Genomic DNA, 21,288 nt, shown 5'->3' on the forward strand with positions numbered 1-21,288 from the left:
AGAAAAATTGTAATCTTTGTTTGCATTTTGTATCTCGAAGGCCGAATATATGTCCTCTTATGTTTATTCTATGTACGTCTATGTATATTTATATTTATCTCATTAATTTTTCAAACAATATTCTATATTATGATACGAATATTATTCGAAAAATAAGAACCAAATTCAAGGAACCACATTCAAGATATGTACTACTAACTAGTTTAATAATCGGCTCAACTATTTCAATAATCAATTGCCATCAACGTCAAGATGTCTAAAACACAATTCCTGACAATCCCGAGCGTTATTCCTAAATTTATTCCTCGAACCAAATTCTCAAAAATATGAAAGGCGTCCCCTTCTGGAAAGCACGATGAACTCGACAGAAAAAGACAGACAGTCATGGAGGTGTTGAGTGGAAAGAACAAGGGGAGAAGGTCGACGGTGGGTGAAGGAACACTGTTGTTCTGACTGCAGCAAGAGTATCAGAATGGTAAACGACTCGTGTCCATTAATCACGTTTATAGCGGGCCACTGACGCAAGTTACCGTGTGTACTGTGTAAACGTACGCGTGTTCCCTTTTCGTTTCAGCCTCTTCCTTTCTGGGCCCATTCCTTCTCTGCCAACTCTCGCTTTCCGCGTTCGAGCACCGTTTCAATCGGCCGCTAATGGGAGTATTGCTTCTTAGATCCCATTCAGAGGAGCGAAGCGCGCGAATGGTTGGCCAATGACGCGGCAGGTATGGTTTCCTGCTTCTATTACCGAGGACCGTGAATTCTTCGAGGTTCACGTGGCCTATGCATGGTCATTGATTCCATCGAAACGATATTTCCCACGCGTATACTCCAGCAGCTCTCCTTTATTGTCCCGGTTCCACAAACTGAATGCTAATGCACCTGAGACAAAAACAGAATTTTAGTAGAAATTCCTTATTGAATGAAATCAGGGAAGGGGTAACAAAAAAGATGCGAAGAGTAAAAGAGGAGAGAGGAAAGAAATGAAAATATAAAAATCGAAGGAAAAGGTGTGAAAAAAGGAGGAGCGCGGAGCAAGGAAAGGAAGAAGAGCAATAGCAGGGAGAGAAGAACATAACATTTTATTTATCTCCATTGTTGCTGAATTCAAGATCTCAGCAAGAATTTGTTGTTTATCCACTCTGATGTTACTGTTACACTGATGTGTGAAGTACAGAATTCTCACTCATCATGCTCCTTATTAAATCTGTAACAATAATTATAAAACAACTACCTGAATCTAAATCAGCTTAATCCACAATTATAGAATAATTAATGTTACGTTCCTTGTCGCATCATCGTACCATAGAAAGGTTAAAGAACCCAAACAATACCAAGAATGCCGATGTTAACTCGATCTTCACAGAACTTCCCAGTCACTCATCACCAGAGAAGAAAAAAATCACCAGTCTCCTCGGGGTTACTAGCTATTAGCTTGTGCGAGAGAGCCGACAATGTTGCGCTCGGTTCTTGAAACCGTGGCACAAAGGTAGTCCGCCCTCGGGGACGATAAGTAGCGCGGTGCCTTCGCGCTTGTCCCGCTTTAGAAAACCGGGATCCGACGGCGGGACGCGCTTCCTTTCCGCGGAGAGGGTTGGGAGCCGTGCAAATTTTCCACGCTCGTCGGCTCCAAACAGAGATACACGCGTAACGCCTGTCAGTCGTCGCTTTGTCGGCGCCGCTCGCCGATGTTGTTTTATTAATAAAATTCATAGAGACCCCAGGCTGGTTTCAAACCACCCTAAGAGAAATAGACACAGAGAGAGAAAGAGAGAGAGAGAGAGTCTGGTCTGGCAGCCATGAAACGAACGAACGAGTCGAAGAAGCGAGCGGGACAGGGGAGAGCGGCGAGAAGGCAACAATAACAGTGACAACTCTGATTCAATAAAGCATAATATCTGGACGAGGAGGGTGAGTGGAGGGCGTCCTTTCGACACGGGGACGCAGGGGTGAGAGCAGCGGACGCCACGACACCGAGGGGTTGCCATTGATATCAACATAAATCACAATAGGAATTTGTATTACAGTTACAGAGGCTGGTGGATAGGAAATAAGGAATGTAATAAAGAAAATGGCCGATCCAAAGTCGGGGGTGGCTGATTCCAGTTGGAGGATGGCAAACAGAAGAACGTCGAGCAGTCATCCCGATTTTGTCAGGAATATTTTTCCGGGATGACTCGTTCAAGATCCGTGTATTGTATCCCGTGAATGGAACCATTGCGGGCTTTTTCTTTACTCTCGCCGATGCTTTACGGACTTCCGAGGGGCGGAAGAATTTGTACTCGAAGCTTCTTGACGATCCAAGAAAGATAACGGTCTTTCGGTTTTGATCTACAGCCAGACACGTTTATCGAAGAGATAGCCTGATCGATGTAGCATGCACGACAGTCATCGGATGGAATTTTGATGTATCTGCAGGGTGCAGGATAAACGCGGGATTTATCGGTTACGCTCGTATATTTATAATTTACGAGAATGTCAGCGGGCCGGCGTAACCTTCAAAATTTTGCGCCAATATTTGACCGCAATAAATCCCCCATCGCGACGAACTTACCTCCAAACATTATTCGTCACGCCGACTGCCGCGCTCGATAGAATAAAATCCCCTTATCCTAACCTTTCACCCCTACGAACAAAGGGTTGCAGCTCGTCGAACCGGTTAAATTAGGATTCGATCTCGAGCAGGATGAAAGACGATTAAACGAGCGATTAAAAATTAATATTTTTATTAGCCTGTTCTTCTTCTTCTTCGCTTTCGCGGGGATGATTTCATGGGGGCAAAATAGGTTGCGTTTGCGCATAAACGTCAAGAGAAAGGGGTAGGAGAGACAGAGGAGGAGACGAGGAGAGAGAAAGCGAGGAAGCACAAACGGCAGAACCCTTCGTTGCCTCCGCTGCAGAAACGAGACGTTCGAGGGCAGCGTGGAGAGGGGTTGGGACGCTCGGGGCTTTGGGGAAGGGGGTTAGTTCAGAGGCGAGGAATGGGGAATTGTAATGAGCAGCCCGACAGTTACAAATGACAGGACGGAATTCGCGAACTGCGATAGAACCCAGCTTCTGCCTAAAGGCCGCTTTACACGCTCGGACGGAAATGTTTCGTCCGTTGCAGGGCAATTCGACCTTACCCAAGGTCGTAACTTCATCCTCTTCAGCACGTCCCATCGTTAATATTTTCACCTATTTCCCTCTCCCATTCTCTTTTCTTTTTTCTCAAGTTGATAATTCCTACGTAAGGCGAATTATAAAATTCGTTTCGGGTAGCTATTCACAGGCGAGGTCGATTTTTCTAGGCTGGATTTCATTACATTGTGCAACTTTACTTCGTGCTTAATTCGTTTCAGGCGTTTGAAATATTTTATTCTCGCATGGAATACTTATTTATTATCGTAATATTAAATTCATCGAGCAATTACAGATTACAGATACATTTGTTGCACCTTCGATATCTGCCTTGTAGCTTGAAACAGAGATTTTAAACAATACATGGTCAGACATCATCCTCGTATTTTGTTAACGACGTCAAAATCTTACCGTTATTACGGTTTCCAAAATTGATCTACCTTGATCGTTTGTTCATTTCAACGGAGATAAAGAGACCTTTAATATTTCAACGGTAATATCATATTGAAACGACAAAATATAAAAGTTGTTCAACTTTTCTATCTCTCAAATTTCTCTCAAATTTAAGGAACTTTTTAACGACGAAAAAGAACACGTTAAGGTTCGAAACGACCCAAGGGACGTAGCGTGGTTCGACTAAATCATTCAGTACCAATTTCTCGTCGCAGCTAAACCGACTTGTCCCAATATACGAGACCCATCCAGGGGAATGAATTCACGGCCGTATAAATCGCGGAAACTTGGGATGATTCACGCGTTCCCCCATTGTCAATCTTCTCGTGTAAACTCGCCGAAACGAGAGACAACCATTTCTATCCCGTCTAATATGGTAGGGCGCAGGAAGACCCTGGCAAGTAACGGACTGGTGTTTGCGCATTCCAAACGGCTGGGTCCCGTGCTCCAAACGATAAGGTATGCCGCTAACGATGCCGTGGCCGCGCGAGTTGATGCGACGAGGAGAGAACGACGACGACGACGACGACGCTGTTCGGCCCGCCGAAACATCCTGGTCCCAGCACCTACGAGGAATTCCGCGATTCCGTCGGCTGCCACAACCGGCCGAGACATTCCGAAATTGTCGGAACGAGCCGTGGAACGCGCGCTTATACGCGATTAAACTCCGGATGACGGAGGGAATTTCCGCCGGATTATTTCGTTTAAACGTTCAGACGATCCCGCTCCACCCAGAGAACGGATATTGGAAGAGTTCCTTGTTCCGGATAGGTAAAAGGTTTTTCTTTTTAGAGGAAGAGCGACTTGGTTTATTCAAATTCTATACGGGTTTTTAATGTAGGTAGTTTGTTCTTTATTTTTAAGGTGATTTTATTGTATTTTAGTAAGGATACATCCGATAAGAGAAATTATTGTTATGTCGCTTTCTTCTTAGAAATGTTGATAGTTTGTTGTAGATTAATGGCACAGCCCTACTGTGCTGAGTAACTGGATCGATAATTCAGTAGAATATTTAAGATTCTGGAGTTTATCAATTCATAATTCTTATGAATAGACGCTTATTAGTCTCAAATGTAATTTTCATTGAAATGAATTTTTTAAATCAGACATAAGACACAATGTTACATATTACAGCTTCCTTCTTAATATATTAATTTCATTTCATAATTACAACATTTATTTATCCTTATCCTAAACAATTATTATAAGCATCCAGTTATATATGAACGAGAGTGTATATTACTTCGATAGAAATAATTCCAAACATCTTTCGATTTCTCACAAAAAAAAAAAGAAATGTTCAACGATAAGGTAAAGTGACTCATCACATTCTCTCACCCCATTCGTATCCCGATGATGTGTTGGAACACAATGGTTGCCTAAAAACCGACATCCTGAAAGTATCCTTTATCCCCGCGAGATGTGCCACTCCGGTCCCAAAACAGCGGAAAATTCTCGATAACCTACCCTACTTTTCCGGACGATCCAAGCTTCCACCCCTCGTGAAAGAACGCGCGAATAAGCGAGCTTGAAGAGGACAGCGGATCTCTTTGGCGGAAGAGGCGGAAAGGAGGCGAAACGTTGAAATCCCTGAGGGAACGGAAGCGACGTCATACGAGTGGATCCGGGATCTGATTCGGAATAAACGGCGCGAGGAGATATTTTGCGGGTTGGCTGGAGAAAAGGGAAAAAAAGAAGAAAAGACCAGAGATGTTCTAGATCCCAGTGTGCGCCATCATGGGACGTCCCGCGAACGCGAAGAGGTCATGGTTACCCGTAAAGGTTTTATCGGCCCGTACTTGCGGCGAACCCCTAATGCGCCCTCGCCGTGGTTTCCAAATAACTTTATTTTCCCAATTGGATGCGTCCTGTTCCGTGGACCTCGGAATCGTGTAATCTGCAAACCGAGGGTGTATTCCCACTTTGATGAATGGTAGTTTTGTAACGCATTTGTAAGCGATTAGTCTAGATTTTTAATTTAATAATCTTTGTGCAACTACATTAGAACATATGCTGTTATTGATTCTTGTAACAGAGAAGAATAAATTTAAATGATACGCGAACTAAAGTTGAGTCTGTCGATAAATAGGAAATGCAAATATCTTCGACTAGTTAAATGTGCCGACGTAAAAAGCAATTACATTTCTTTGTAATACATAATTAGGAAAATAATTGTAGATAAGTAGGAGACTAAATAAATTTGTTTATAGTAAGCGATTGGCAATGAAAATGAATGTGATATATCATTTTGTAGCTACAACTCTTGAAGATTAATGACTGCGATAAGTAAAGTGCCAATAGGTGAGTATTGGCCATGCTGGTATATGTACGTATATGTATAACACTTATTTCACGATTTAACGAATAGAAACGAAAAAATAACGCAGTCTATTATAAACAATTTCATTTATCTTACTGCAATACTTTCTTGGGATATTCACATTTTCGCAGAAAAGTTCTCTTGGAAGTGGAAAGTCTGGAAGAAACAGCAGAGCGAAACTCTTTTGAACAGCCACGCATTTATCATCTGAAATTCAAACTTCTCGCAGATTGATGAGGTTTGCGAGGAGTCAGCTGAGCCGCATTATTATTCTTTATGGTGTACCTGTTAATAGCGTGGTGAACCGGTTTCCCATTTATGTTCATTGCTTGTAAATGTAACAACCGTTCTTTTCTTTACAATATATATAACAAATAAAGGAAAAGCTTTTAATGCAACTCAAACATCCACACTAAACTTCACACATATATTTTCTTAATCAACTAAACGAAAATCCTCCTATATAGTAAACATGACTTCATTATCATTGACCAGCTTTACTTTCGTGAAATTCTCATATCCATTATCCAAAAACATAACCAGCATTCAACTGTTTGAAAAGACAAATGATTCACTTTTACGAACCTATTAATTGCGAACAGACATTATAAATAATAATAAATTCCATGGCGAATATTAAAGAATAACACTTATAATACCATCGCTTGTTTTGTTCTTTTAATTCATAAAGTTTATAAGTTCAATTATCGTAATACATACTCAATAAAAATTTCATTCTACTGTTTAAAAATTAAACGACTTTAAAAACGAGCAAGATCAAACATCAAATTAAAATCTAGGTAGAAAATCGCCGGCCTAGAAATGAGCCAGAAGATGACTCGGTGTCCGAGCACCAAGTCGAAGAACAGGCCAGCAGATCTAGCATTTAGACTGGTCGAACAGAGAAGCTCGTATGAAGGCAAGAGCAAAGAGAAGAACGAGAGAGAATATAGCGAAGCTCGTGGACGAAGAAGCAGGGTTCGGTACGTAGCAATATACGGGAGACTTAGCCGTGATAAATCCTTATATATGAGGCCACACCGCGGCGGCCCTCTATATGAAACTCCCTCCGGGGCACCCCACGGGATTACCCTTATACCTCTCTGGCCGACCTATACCGGCGAAGAAAAGTCACTACGTAGCTACGTAGACCGGTTACATCGCCGCTAGAAATAGAAAACAAATGAGAAGTCAACAGTTCCGCTCACATCCAGGGATTCCTCTCTGTAATCGGCGGCTGATAGCTCTACGAATATCTGGCAGAGTCTGGCGCCGCCTGAAGCATGCGAGCTTCTGATAAGCTTGGAAATGGTTAGTGAAAAATTTAAGAATAGCTTTCAGGATTTTCTTTCCAGACTTTTCAAGCTTTTCTTGAGAGGCTTTGCTTCAAGATTTTAAGGGATGTTCATTGAGAGCGGCGAGGGTCCACGGAATTTTTCAAGAAAATTATTTCTTCAGCAAATATTGCATAAAGATGTCCACGATGTTGCGTTATTATTTAATACTTGGTTTGGCTTCGAAAATTCAGATTAAAATAGTGCAACTTTTGATGGTAAGAGTTTTATGAAAACATAGTAGGAAACTTAGTAGAATGATGGAAAATGCAATTGCAGGCAACGAGGAGGAACGTATTATTGGTTAAAGAAATGTATTTGGTGTGGGATAGCCTAAGAATGTCAATGAAAAGCCACAGGTCAACCTGATCGTCGAACGGAAGTTGGAGCTGACGATGAAAATTTCTGAATTCTAGTACCAGTAGTAGGACGCGTGAGTAACAGTGAAATGATTAACAACGATATAAAATAATAATAAAAATTAATAATGAATACAACTAAAGAAGCGAGGCTGAAATAGAAATTCGTTTCACCATAGAATTGAAATTCTACAGAAATTCTACATCTACATAGAATTTTCTTCAAGTATTTTATATATGTATTTTTGTTCATTTAAATTTCTATTAGTCTAGTAATTGTTACTATTTTAACATTTCACCAAAGTAATCTCACCGTCGGTAAAGTTGATCGATCAATTTCATCCAATTAAACCTCAATTAAAAGCCAACTGAAATATAATAGATTCAGAATTGCTCTTCCCATATTATAATCGTACAAAGAATAAAGTATTCTTCCCTCTGCAATTATTTTAGCAATAATCAAGAGGAGATGGCATTTCGTTTCCGGCAAAATGCCCGCAGATCGCGGAAACTTACGGGCATTTGGTACATTTTCACCGTGAAACACTCCCGGGGGCGTGCCTCTGGAGCGTGTTTTCCGGTGCGTTTGAAGTTATAAAGATTCGTATCGGTGGCGATAGTGATTATCCCGGATGGCGACATAATCGTTACGTCGTTAACTCTTAACGGCTGCGTAAGCCCGTAGCATCGCGCCGGCACAAAAGCGAGCCGGTATTTTGTTTTATTGCGTCGCACGGAAGTAGTCGTGCCAACACCCTAAAGAGTGTTTTCCTCTCTTTCACCGTCAATTACGCGCGACGTTTACGCGCCCTCTAATCAATTCCGCGTCCCCCTCGAATGGCCGCAGAGAAAAAAGAGGAAATAAAATGGAAAAGCCTCTTACTGTTCTTTCCAGATATTTTCTATCAAAGCTCGATGCCACGACGTTTCGCGATTTTTCGTTTCTCTGTTTTTCCTTTTCTCGCCCAGAGGGCATCGTGCTCCTGTTTCTCGTCCACCTCTGTGCACTTTGTTAAGGAGATGACACTACATAATCTACGTATATTAATTCGTATCTATTTCATTAACAGCTACGTAGAGTTTAATATACAGCTAAACCTATAAAAAAGTTTAATTGGCTTTGCCGTGTTTTTGCGGAAAAATTTACTCATCCATCGACAATCGATTTCGCGATATCGGGAACAATGGGGAGATATACATTAAAGAAATTTACACGATAATACGCGGTACAGAAAGGGGATGAAATTCCCACGGTTTGCAAGAATTATCAGTCGGTCGGGACAAAGAATTTCATAAATATTTAAACAAAGCCGAGGACGAGTTCGAAGCTCGATGTAAATTCAACGTTCGAACCGATCGGAGAAAGCCCGGGCAAAACCTGCGTTTTTCCAGCCGCTGCCTCCGCGCCGCGGCCGGTTCCAACGAGGGCGCAGCGGTGCGATTAAAAATTAGCTGAAAATCCGATATCGTTCATTACATCATATCCCCGCGACGCGATTGTTTTTATTTGATGCTTCAACGCTCACGGTAGCCGTTTTAAATTATAGAGGATGCATTCGACGCGGCCGCGCGTGTGAATTCGACGTTTTTATTTGAAAGCTGATTCGCTTTTCCGTCCACCGGTGCGCGCCCTCCCCGCCCGCGTCCTTCTGCCACCCCCGTCATGACGCTGTGTGCAACCCCTCGGGCTGGGTGGTGGCACCGTTGAAATTTCCGCGCTCGCTGATGCGTATGACGTATGTAGAATATAAAATGCGCAACGTATTACCGAACAATTGCCAGCCGATAATACGTTCGAATAGACGTCAGTGCGTGTCATTAATGGTTTCGCGATTTTCCGTGAGATTTCCAAGAAACTCGGCGAAGCACGCGGTGTCGTTTGTTGCCGACACGAAGCAAAACCAATCATCAACGTCGCGCAAAGATACGAGTATAGTATGTACGTAATATATATATTATATACTGGTGTATATATTGAATTCTAGATGTCGAAGAACGAGAGGAACAAGAGTAGGACAAAATCGACGTGGAACTACAGCGGTGATTTCGTCGTCGAAACGACGACGATCGTTTTTCCAAAAGTATGGTGTTTTCCACGGGAGTGAAACGCGGGAGAAAAAAGCGCTTTGAAGGGGTCTGGAATTAATCGTCAGACATTATCAGAAAAATTACCGGACTGTAAAATTCACTCTGCGTCCGCGTTCGAAACACTTACGGCTCGTAAAAACGCTTCGGAATGGGGTAGAAGAGAGCGATCGTGAGGGGGTGGCCGGGGCGTAGGATCAAAAAAAAAGCTGCGCGCTTCGACGAGAACAGACCGAACAAACAAACAATCGAACAGCAAAACAAAAAAAAAGTGGGGAAAAAGAGGAAACAAAACGGAAAGGAGAAAAAAGGAGGACAAAACGTGCGCCAAAAAAAAGGACGGGAAAAAAAAGGAAAAGGGCGGAGAACATCAACGCGTAAAATGTTTGCCGTTGCGACGGACGAACGGTTATCGCGCGTTGGCTGCGATTTTTGGTACACGAATCTCGCTGGTGGGAGGCCGGAAAATCGGCGGGAGGGGCGCAGGGATGGAAACAAACAGAGAAGATCCGCAGAAAATAGCGCGGAGGAACGGAGAAGGATAGAATCAGAGAGAAATCGAACGACAATAATTATCGTGAAAACGGAATATCTCGCTGGGTAACGAAGGGATGTGTCGGGGATTGGCGGGGGGTGGGACAGACCAGCCGGATGTCATTCCCGGTCGCGTCGTTTTGTGCCGTGAGCGAACAAGAGAGACAGATAGAGGGGACCGAGGGAACGAGGGAAATGGAAAGATCGGTGAAAAGAGACGGAAACGGTGGAGAACGGAACGGAACGAAACGGAGCGAAAGGGACGGCGAAAAATCGCTGAAACCACGCTGGTTCGGGAGGGGTAGAACGAGTTCTGCACGAGGGTAGGGGATGGTGTGCCGTTCGGTGCATGGCTGCCATTGTGTTCGTTATAATTAAAAACGCGATTCGCAATTGCAAATTGGAAAATGGGAGAGCGCGTACACCGGGCGGCGTTGTTTATGGGCTGTTCATTGATTTTTATGCGTCGAAATTAATGACCGACCTGCGATTTCGGGGCGTCGCCGTATAATCGGCGACGTGTGTGTACCTATGGGTGCCGTTACGCGTTCGCGCTCGCTTGCTCGCTCGTTCGCTCTTCGCTATCCCGCGCTGGCCGCGTAAAAAGGCCGGAAGGGATTCCGGACAAATGCAAAATTTGCAGCACGCCACCGAATAACCGAACGATCGCCGTGCCGAGGCCAACCGGTTGCCATCGATACCTTATTTGCAGATACACCCGGCCGCTTTAGCCCACGGGAACCCGTGGGGCCAGGGTTAAATGATTGCCGACTCGTTTCCGGCCAGCACTTGCTGTCCGAGTATTTTTGATTTCACGGTTTGATAGAAAATTTGAGTTTGTTTCCACGTTCGTTCAGTCCGTGAGATTTTTCCCTGCTTTGTTCTCCTTTTTTTTCTGCGGGCAATTTTGGTGAACGATGGCGAACGAAATGTGAAATATCGCGATTGGAATTTGTTCATCTATTCCGCGTAGGTGTAAATTCGTGGATTTGTTTAAATATTTACGTTTACGCTATTAAGTGGCATGGAGTTTATTACCGGAAACTGTATGTGAAAAATTGTCATTATTGTCGCAATAGTTAGTGAAATTGTAATGAAAATTTTATCATGTCGTAAGACAATTAAAATAAAGGCAAAATAACGCAGAAGAAATAAAGCAAATTAAGAAAATCGACGAATTAAGAGATGACGCCTAGAGGAGTAAAAAATTACAATTTACGCGGGCAATTATCGATTCAAAGTGGTATCTAATCGGCAATCTATAATTTCGGAATTCCGTCTAGCTAGCCCGTTCAGAATCCATCAATTCGCCAAGGCTTCCTCTAGCCGGACTCACAACATCCGATGAATGTTTACTGCGCGCGGATTGCGTTTGGCACGGGGCGGAAATATTACACGGCGTGCATTGTGCCACAGGCTGCTCGGATATCACTTAACAAACGTTACGTACCGTGCGATAAGTTTTTATGGAAAACGACCGGACCGGAACCGGGCGTGACCATGTTGATTAATAGAACTGGACTCGGCGGAGTTTTTATTGGCTAAAGATGAGCGCGTCGATGCACGATAAAAACACGATAACGCCATGGTTATTATTTCCGCGAGAGATACATCTGCGCGGAATTCTCCTCTTTTTCTTTGATATTGCCACTCGGATAAATCGCGCGTGTCTCATCCCTGTTGTATCCACTGTCAATTTATTTCTTTCGGATAATATTTTTCCGAGAAGAATGCTCGAGGATCCTTCTATTCATTCGTAGTTGATTTATGAAAAAGTCGTATGCTTGCTTGATCTATTTGGTTAAATATTCAAGAAATATACTTCGTACCATAACTTTCTCGTTGTCTCGATTATATGAATCAGGTTATCTAAGTTCAAACATCCTTACAAGTTTCCGTGTTAGTTGTTATTGCTCGAGTCACTTGTCTTCAAACCTCTTGAAATTATATTACTAATATCAATTTGTTAACTCGAAGTTTTAACTCTTCTAAGTTTTAGACAAAGTTGATATTATTTCAACTATTTCTTGACTTGAAACAAACGAGGATTGGTAAGTAACGAAATATTATTTCTGCTTGCCCATATTAGTTCCTCAAAAACGAATTTTAATCTTTGAAGTATACTTCATTTTAGGCGACCTAAAGTTAGGTGACATGAATTCAAATCACTTATGTAACTTGGTTTATATAAAGACAAACTTGAGGTAAACTACTTGAATTCATACGACTTGAGTGATCCGAATCCGCTTATTATACTATTCGATAACTTCCATAAAACACACTTTACGTCATAGAAAATTAACTTAAAAAGATTTAACAAGTAATTTAATTTGAAATTACTTGAATTCGACCCAAAACTTCACTCTGTATCGCTTGTTACCATACGATAATCCTTAGAGGAGACACTTTGCAATAAAAATTTGTATTGGAGAAGCTTGACAAGTGACTCGAAGTTATTTGAATTCAACTCGAGGCTCGACTCTACATCACATATTACCATACGACAATCTCCGGAAGAGATACTTCAAGCAATAGGAGGAGAGATAAATCATAATCGTGACGATAAAGACGACCATTTCGGTCTCTCACGAACGAACATCGTTTAAGATCTCTATTCCCATAGACGGTCAGACTGGCAGCGCACGGTAGCGGTTCCTAAGTAAGCACAAATCCGGATGATGCGCTCATAAAAGCGACCCGCCACGTTACCATGGCGGTGCTCGCGTCGGAGAAGAGTACTCGGATCTAAAAGCGTCTCACAAGGGTCGGAGAAAAGCTCGAAACCGTGGTCGTCATCGAAGACACGAGATTCTCGTTCACGTGTCACGTTACACCGTGAACTTATGTCGCCCGGATGGCCAAGTTTTACGACTCGTCCTTACTTCTTACCTTGTCTATGGCTGGACACGCCTGTGCACCATACATGAGGCCACACGACAGAGAGTCCCATATAAATACGGTACCGGCTTGTGGTCCGTCAGGATGCTTCGTTTTATTATATCGTAACCCACGACGGCGACCTTATGGATTTCTGATTGATAAAATTGTCGGCGGAACCGGCCTTTTAGTTGCCTATGATCTGCTCGTACCGGCGAATGATGTTAGATTATATTTATGTCGACACAAAGTTTTGATAGAATATATGGTAATATATTTGGTATGCGAATCCATTGAAGATAGATTTTGCAGTTACATGATCTAATAAAATAGAAGCCCACTTCCGAAAATGATATTTTCCAAATAATTCTCATATAATTATGATCTTTAATTCAATGGATTTTGAACTGTTTATTCGTCGATTCTCAATAAGTAAAACTCTGTTAATGAATAGCTATGATCTGCAAACAGCTGTAGCTAGTGCACCTCTAAATCCATTGGAATTACTACATACTTGTATATCTTTGATATTCGTGAAACACTTGTTACAGCTTCAGATTCACAGGTATTTTATTACTGCACACCTCTGGTTCCATTTAGGATATGTTCATGTAAATTCACAGAACTCTAAGCAGCTCCACTACGGTAGCTCTGAATATCTCTTTCTATCTTTAAAGTATTCCTTTTGTAAAGTCGTTCTTAACGCAGTTCCTGAATTAACTAAAATGAAAATATACAGCGTGGTATATGGCAGTTCCGTCGTAAGACCATCATCACCCTATAAATTTAATAAATAACTTGTAGAATCGTAGAAAAATAACAGTTAGAGTTTATGATATTATCATTCGGCATTGTTTTGATCCTGAATTAATTATTATTCTTATGAATAGTTTATAGCTGTCCTACACGTAGATTGTAAACCGCACAACAAAATTCGCGCTACTGAAACTCACCAACAAGAAGATTATTTTCCGTAATAGATCTTTCGCGAAATGGCTTTTAACAAATATCAAAAAGCCTCGTTGATGGCTGCCCTCACGAAGCTTCTACAATAACGTCGGATATCGTTTCCCGATACGACATTCCACTCTGTTCAGATTCGTTTCAGCCGGCTCGGTGAAAAATATCGCGGAACTATCTACGGGAAACGCGAGCTCTTTCTCGTAGCGTGACGCCGCCGAAATTCAGGATCACCGGAAGTGAAAGGCGACCGAAGACGCGGCTACGTTGAAAGCACTTTTCGCGGCAAATGTTCCGTAACGGCGAACCGTTCGCCACCACTCGTCCCTTAGATGTCCACCCCTAAACAAATTTACGTTCGACCGGAAAATAAATGTTCTCCAATAGCCAAGCCTTTACGTATTCCATACGCGAGATCCTCAAGAAACTCGTCCACGTTGTATTTTCCTTAGCTCCGGTAACGTTATACGTTCTGCTCGGTTAACTCCGCCAAGTTTCCATCGTCTGTGCATCTGATTTCCGCCAAGAAATCTTGAATTCTTCTTCTTGTAAAATTAACAGTTTTGTGCACGACTGTGGTAAAGAAATTCTCTGTTTAAATATTTCCTATCTTAATTTTCCATCTACGCTAAATCACTACGAGTAGAGACATACGGTATTTTATCTAGAAATTTTCTATCTAAATTTTCTATCTATACTTTTGTCAAAGATAAATGGAGATTCTGTTTCAAAGAAATTACGATTTGATAAGTCGTCGACAGAAGATTATTCAATTGATTGGATACGTAGATAAAGTTGATTTCGTAACAGAAGCATTTCTTCTTAAATGAGCGGGTTTAAAATTCTTCACCCGGGAATTCTATCTCCGTGAGGCTCGGTCCTTGCAGTCGAAGGTGATTCATCTAATCTAAGAATCTCGTCGTCCGTATAGGATTTCTCCAGCTGTATCGAATGTTTTTAACCTGTTTGCAAGACAATCCGTGTTTTCACTCGAAACCATATTCAATCGTCTTCGTATTTTATATCCTACAAATTAACGTACGAATGTCTTTATTTCCAGAGAAATATGAATATAATATCTCTTAGAATTGTTCTGGATCAAAGAAGAAGATCAATCTCCATTGTTCCTCTATACGTCGAATTTTACATCTTGGAATGTCTTAGCTGTCATTTTTCTATTATGTAGGATAGTATTGTCAGAATCGAGGAAATTGTCGCTATCGTCGACAGATACAGTAAAATTCATGAAGTTAAATTCAGACCCAAGTGTCCATCGAAAACTAATTTACGTCTACGAAGCAGAAACTTTTGACAAGAGAGACTGGATCCTCGCGGAATAATAATTTTAAAAGCATGTCAAGAGTGTTTTTTAAGCAATTATACGTCTCGACATTAATGTGCCTTCGACCTCCATCGGAATCGAATATTAATTTGACAACCGAACTCGAATGTGATTAGTCAACCTTTCGTGCGATCTTAATTATCATGGAAAACCTACAAATGTATTTTATTGCGTTATATTTAACGCAAAAACATTGCAAATCAGAAGATTAAAATCCTAAAATGATTCCTAAAAATATATCTACAACGTATGCCTCTCTATAATCTTACTTTACTTTTGTCACTTTTGACAACGTCGTTTACCATTTGATTTCCTCAATCATAATTAATAATCAATTACCCGACACGAGAAAAGGAAACAACATTCGTTCCATGTATCGAGGAAAAGTCAGCGAGCGGAGAGCGATCGACACGCAGTAGAAAAGGACAGCCATGATCGGGCATTCTGAAACGAGAAACAACACGAGCCGCGGACGATTAAAGCGTAGTCGCATCGGCCGTTTAAAAAATACACAAAGGCCCGGGTGACAACCAATCACAAGTGTCGTCGTTGTAATGCAATCGGCCTGTGAAATATCGCCGTGCCCGATACCGATTTTAATTTGCCTGCCTAGCCCGACGAAAACGTGGCTCACGATACTACATATCGTCGCCGCAAAAGAATCGCCAAACGGACGTGATAATTATTATTCTCGAGACAAAGAATGGACACACCGATGCCAGAATCCGGTCCCAATCGACACCGATCTACTGATCCTCCAATACACACGCACACACATACATACATTTTTCTATGTTCGTTCGTGTATACGTGAAACAGCCGTATGGACGACGTGCACGTCCAACGAACGAGGCTGGACTTCTTTGATGTTACACGCAGCGATGCGAGGCTGCTGGCAAACTCATTTTCTGAAGCCTGTCCTCGGCTGTCCGCGGACCCGTCGGCCGGATTACGTATTTTCCATTTACCAATCGACTGGCCTTTTCTCCCTGTCTAGTGGCGTCGCTTGACGTACGTACGTTCGGTTACTTTATAACGACAAAAAAGCGATTCCAGACACACGGGGAACCTGGTAGAGTGGTGGTGGGGAGTCAGATCGGGTGGCACGAGGGTGTAGGTAACAGGGGGGAAACGGCTCTCTTGTCAGGAACTAATTAACGGTAGACGTCGACGTTCTCCATCGGCGGAAAGGAATATGTCACGGTTTATATTCAGCCCACCAACGGTCCAGCCGGCCGGAAGATTCCTATCGTCGGTATAGATTTATCGGGGCAATTGTTGTGTCTCCCGCGAACGATGCCACGAACCAGACCGTTTTCGGTCTACTATGGCTGAGCTAACATGTTGCGTTTGCCACGGAATTATTGGCGGTCACGGGGAATCTACTATGTATCGTGTCTCATGTATGCTTCATTTAAAATATCGTTTCGCATCTTGATGAATCAATATAAATACTATTTGTAGCATTGGAAACTAAAGTAACAGAGATTCAATAAACGAATCGTTCTAGAATACTTTAAATATTCTCTTACAGGATAGATCGTTTTAATCACGAGCAGACACTTCTTCCTGCGCGATCTAACATTCTTAAATTTGTTCAATGATATGAATTCTTCCATGTGTTAAGCAAAATCCATCCAAAATTTTAAGATATTTTTGGAAAATATAGTTGATTAGGTTGACTTCTAACTGGCTCATATATTCGCTGGAAAAATTCATTGTGTCCTATAAACTCTCACATACGTTCAACGAAGTTCGTGATTATTTCTCTGATCAAATATGGGTTGCTTCTAAATCAGTTTTGCGATTAAAAAACTCGATTTTCTTTACTCCGCAGATATCGTTGTTAATATATTTCATTCCATCGATAATGGTATAAAAAATAATTCCTACGAGCCGACGATAATCCAAATCTGACATCACGAGAAAGTGAAGTCACCAAAATCTTCTCCTTGCTCAAGTGCAAGTCATGGTTCCATCTTCGACGAAGATGACTGGTATTCGATCCACGTCCGTTCGTTTTTCCCACCGCATCGATTAGCGCCTATTTATAGTAATTTGGCGCGGAGCCCTTGAGTTCGTAGAAGAGGAGCCATCCGAAGATAAGGGATCGTCCTTGCCTCGGCGCGAACCGAACCATCCACGCATTCGCAATCGTTCACGATGGATCTCCCTTTTCTTCGTTCGTTTCTCCCTTGTTCCACACTGTGTCCGGCGCACTCTCACCTCAACGCGATCTTTCTCCCATTCTTTCTCCCGTTCTGGGCACGCACAGACACAGCAGAACTTGCGGATTCGCGTCATGCGGCTACCGGGAAGCCAGGCGACGTCCTGCATTGCGATGCGACATGGTGCACCGTCGTCCGTCAATCATCCAGAGACACGTCCCCGTCATCGCGCACTCTGCATGTAATATAACCAAACACCGGTCCGGCTGCCCGATCGTGTAAACAATCCGTGTTTCTGCTGCTCTTTCGAATTTTTTCGCATTTGTCGGGCGGAGAGGATCCGCGTGTAGTTTGGGACAGTGGTTCACAAACTGACAGCAGATGTCAGCCGCTAATTTGAATGATAACAGCGATAAAAGATGTAATTTGTATGTTTCTGTGGATGAGATTGAAGGAAGTTGTCTTAATTCTTAATCGGTGTTGTTAAATTGTAGGCGATCCGTAAGAGTTTAAACGGAGTTGTTCCATCTTAGGACATCTCATTTCATAGCTTCTATTCTGTGTCATCAATGGAATTTATTACGTAGAACATAAACTAAAAGAAGGTTTTTTTGACCTTTTATTCGTATCGTTGAATAGTAAATGATCCATAAGAATGTAGATGAAATTATTTAATTTTGCGTATGGCGAAAACCATCGCATATACACATACAAAATGGAATTTATCATATGAGGTATAGAAAAATTAAAATATCGCGAAATCGAAAATAAATTTGGTCCAAACTATCGTAATCACCTAGAACGTAAGGATACTAGTCGAAAGTTTGCGTGAATAGTGTTGGAATAATTCCGCGGGCAAGATACATCGGTATCGATTAATCTTCAATTTCTTTCGCTTCATTTACGTTAACTTTTAATCGCGTTACACCGTTTATACCTGTCTATACGAATTGGAGCGTTTATCTGTCACTTCGTATCGAAATAGGGCGAAAAATAAACTGGAATTTTCACGCTCAGCCGACGTTTTGAGAACACGCATGTCTATTGGGCTCAACCGATCGGCTGGCAGGAATGAAAAAGGACGAGGCAGGTGACGTACAACGCTCCAGGTAATTTTCCATCGCAACGGGAAACAACAACGTATTCGCCAGGCGACACGGGACCATGTGTAACCGAATATTGTCATGAACGATCGAGCCCCGGCGGGGAGGCGTTTCACCCTTTTCATCATCCGCTGCTCGTCTTTTTTCCCCGTGGTGCTTCGGGGATACGTAGCAGCAGCACTACGAGAGAAACGAAGACTGTCGGCCCGATTGAACGGCTGACATGAATCGCTGCAGGCAACATTACGGTAAATTCGTGTAACGTCCCGCTCGTACAGACGGCCTGCTTGACACAATCGACGTGCATTTAATTCGGTACCTGTCGTATTTGTACGCTGTAATCGGATATTATACCCGTACGGGGAGACGGTAAGCTCGGGCATTACACACGTTTTATTTAGATGCTCCGAGGCTTGTATTAAACAGACGATTGCCTGTTTTGTTTCTGCCGTTACGGAATGACGTTTGTATCTTGCAGATGGTACTTTCGATTCGTTTTTGCTTGTATAATTTCACGTGTTCATTTTACAGGCTTCGGGAATAACAGGAACAGCTTGTAAGGATAAACGAAATGGGAATAAATCGGATGCTCACCGAGCAAATGTACCACAAGATGTTTATGAAGATTGATTTAGCAAAAATATGGCGAGAAGTGAATTACTACGAGTACCCATGAACTAATGTTACCTCTCAATTAGTATGTCTGCTTCATTATAAGCGAAGAATTTGGATTACGTTACTTAATCTTTGGTCTTTCCGGTAAACTGAGACGTTTATATTCGAGCTTAATTTTGTTATTTGTATCGTCCTAAGTTTCCAAAAAATTAAAAAAAAATTGTCATCGTCAACTAAGAACCAACTACATTACGTGAGGATTAACGTGTAATCGATATGACAGACTCAGAAGAATCTTTAACAATTTCCATACAAACCAAATTACACTACCGTCCCCTCAATCGCATCAAAAATCATCACCTTCGTAATTTCGCACCAAGGAACGATCACCAACTACGGATCGGCTACGATATCGATACCTTTCCAAGTACGGAACCATCGTTGATCCAGTAATGATACTCTTTGTCCGCGATCCTAGCGGCGGATGCAGCAAGAGGACACCGCGAACTGTAGAAGGAAGGCGTGGAGAGAGAAAGAAAGGCAGAGGGAGAATCTTGCTGCGAAGGGAAGGTACTCGTCGTACCCTGGGGTGGGAGAGAGAGAAAGAGAGAGAGACTCTCGGAGATGGTATCGGATTGCGGGCGAACGGAACGTTGTTACATTCAAATTAGAGTGGACGACGGTATGCGTGGCGGAGAGTCGCGTCGGGTCGTTGTCGTCTCCGTGGTAGGACGGACCCGGTGTGTGTACGGGCGGTTCGCTTGCACACAACGCGGCAAACACGAGGACTTACGGACGGTGGATCGTATTCAAAACAGCGGGAGGCTCCCAAGCCCTCGAGCCGTCATGCGATCTTGTCCTTCCACAACGACCGGGTCCCATCGCGCTCCGTCTCCAAGCGGAATTTCAATACACTCGTATATTTAACGAATCCTTCCCTCCTCTCCTGTGGCCCCGTTCTCCACTAAGCGTATTCCTTATCCTCGAGGCCTGGTCCTTTTCTTTTCCTCTCGTCTTCGAGTCGTGCACAAACTGTCCCTGTTCCATGCTCCTCCTGTTCTTCTTCTTCTTCTTCTTCTTCTCCTTTTCCTCGTCTTTCGCTCGTTTCCTCTTTCCATCGTCTCTCTGTCTGCTTCACCGTCATTTCGCCGTCCTCCTTTTTCTCCCCTTTGCTCGGGGTTTCTTCGGGGTCCCCCGATACCTGGAGAACTCGTTCGCTCGGCCGCGGAATCGACTTTTTATATTTCCCCGCCGCGAATCTGCCGCAGGGCTGTTCCAAGCCCAACGCCGGGATTTATCGCCGGTTAAACGGCCCTGGCCCACGGCCACCTTATCCCCTGCTGGAGCTTTCGACGTGAATCGCCATCCCGGTGACTGGCTTCCCCCGCGAAAAGACGTATCGACGAGCCACTTTCCGACAGATTCAACGGAACCTCGCTCGAGGGGGTGGCGCGTACCGTGCACGAGATACCACAGGCCTCTGGGAATAATGGGGTTTCTGCAGGGATCGTGGCGTTAGGTCGTCTCGATTGTTGATGGTCTAAAGTGTTTTCGAATGATGTAAAGATGAGGTGTTGTGGAGATGATGGTTCAGATTCAATTTTTTGGTTTCTGTTAAACTTCAGTGGATGCGATGGTTGTTTAAATATCGTGGAGATAGTGTATGAGTTACGAAGATGAGATACAAATCTTACAGATTCTTGATATATTTGTTACAATTAGAAATATTAACACAAAATCACAGTCGAATGAAGTATTAATTATTGGTCGATTGCTGGTATGTGAACCACATACTTTCGATAGTGCGAATTGTGTAATTCTAGCATCACTTTTATACGAATTAAGTATAAGATCCAATTAAATACACTTGCAATGAAATTGCCAATTTCGTTAATTAACAAACAAGTAACATGTTTTCATACATTTACTTATTACAAAGAGATAGCATAAATAATCACAAGTTCTCAGTCAAAATTAAAAAAAAACAATGCCTGTAATGAATCAATCAACTTCTCAGCGTT

The 21,288-nt window shown here is 42.6% G+C and overlaps 1 long non-coding RNA gene across 1 annotated transcript in view; it reads right to left on the minus strand.

The window, feature by feature from the left end:
• Window positions 1-309: 309 nt before the first annotated feature.
• Window positions 310-21,288, minus strand: part of LOC126871526 (uncharacterized) — a 128,301-nt gene continuing 107,322 nt past the window's right edge. Inside the window, exon 4 of the long non-coding RNA XR_007691679.1 lies at window positions 310-879. This is a non-coding gene — a long non-coding RNA (uncharacterized LOC126871526). The remainder of the gene's footprint in view (window positions 880-21,288) is intronic.

The sequence above is a fragment of the Bombus huntii genome, chromosome 12 (assembly GCF_024542735.1).
Source record: "Bombus huntii isolate Logan2020A chromosome 12, iyBomHunt1.1, whole genome shotgun sequence".
NCBI classification, from domain to species: Eukaryota; Metazoa; Arthropoda; class Insecta; order Hymenoptera; family Apidae; genus Bombus; species Bombus huntii.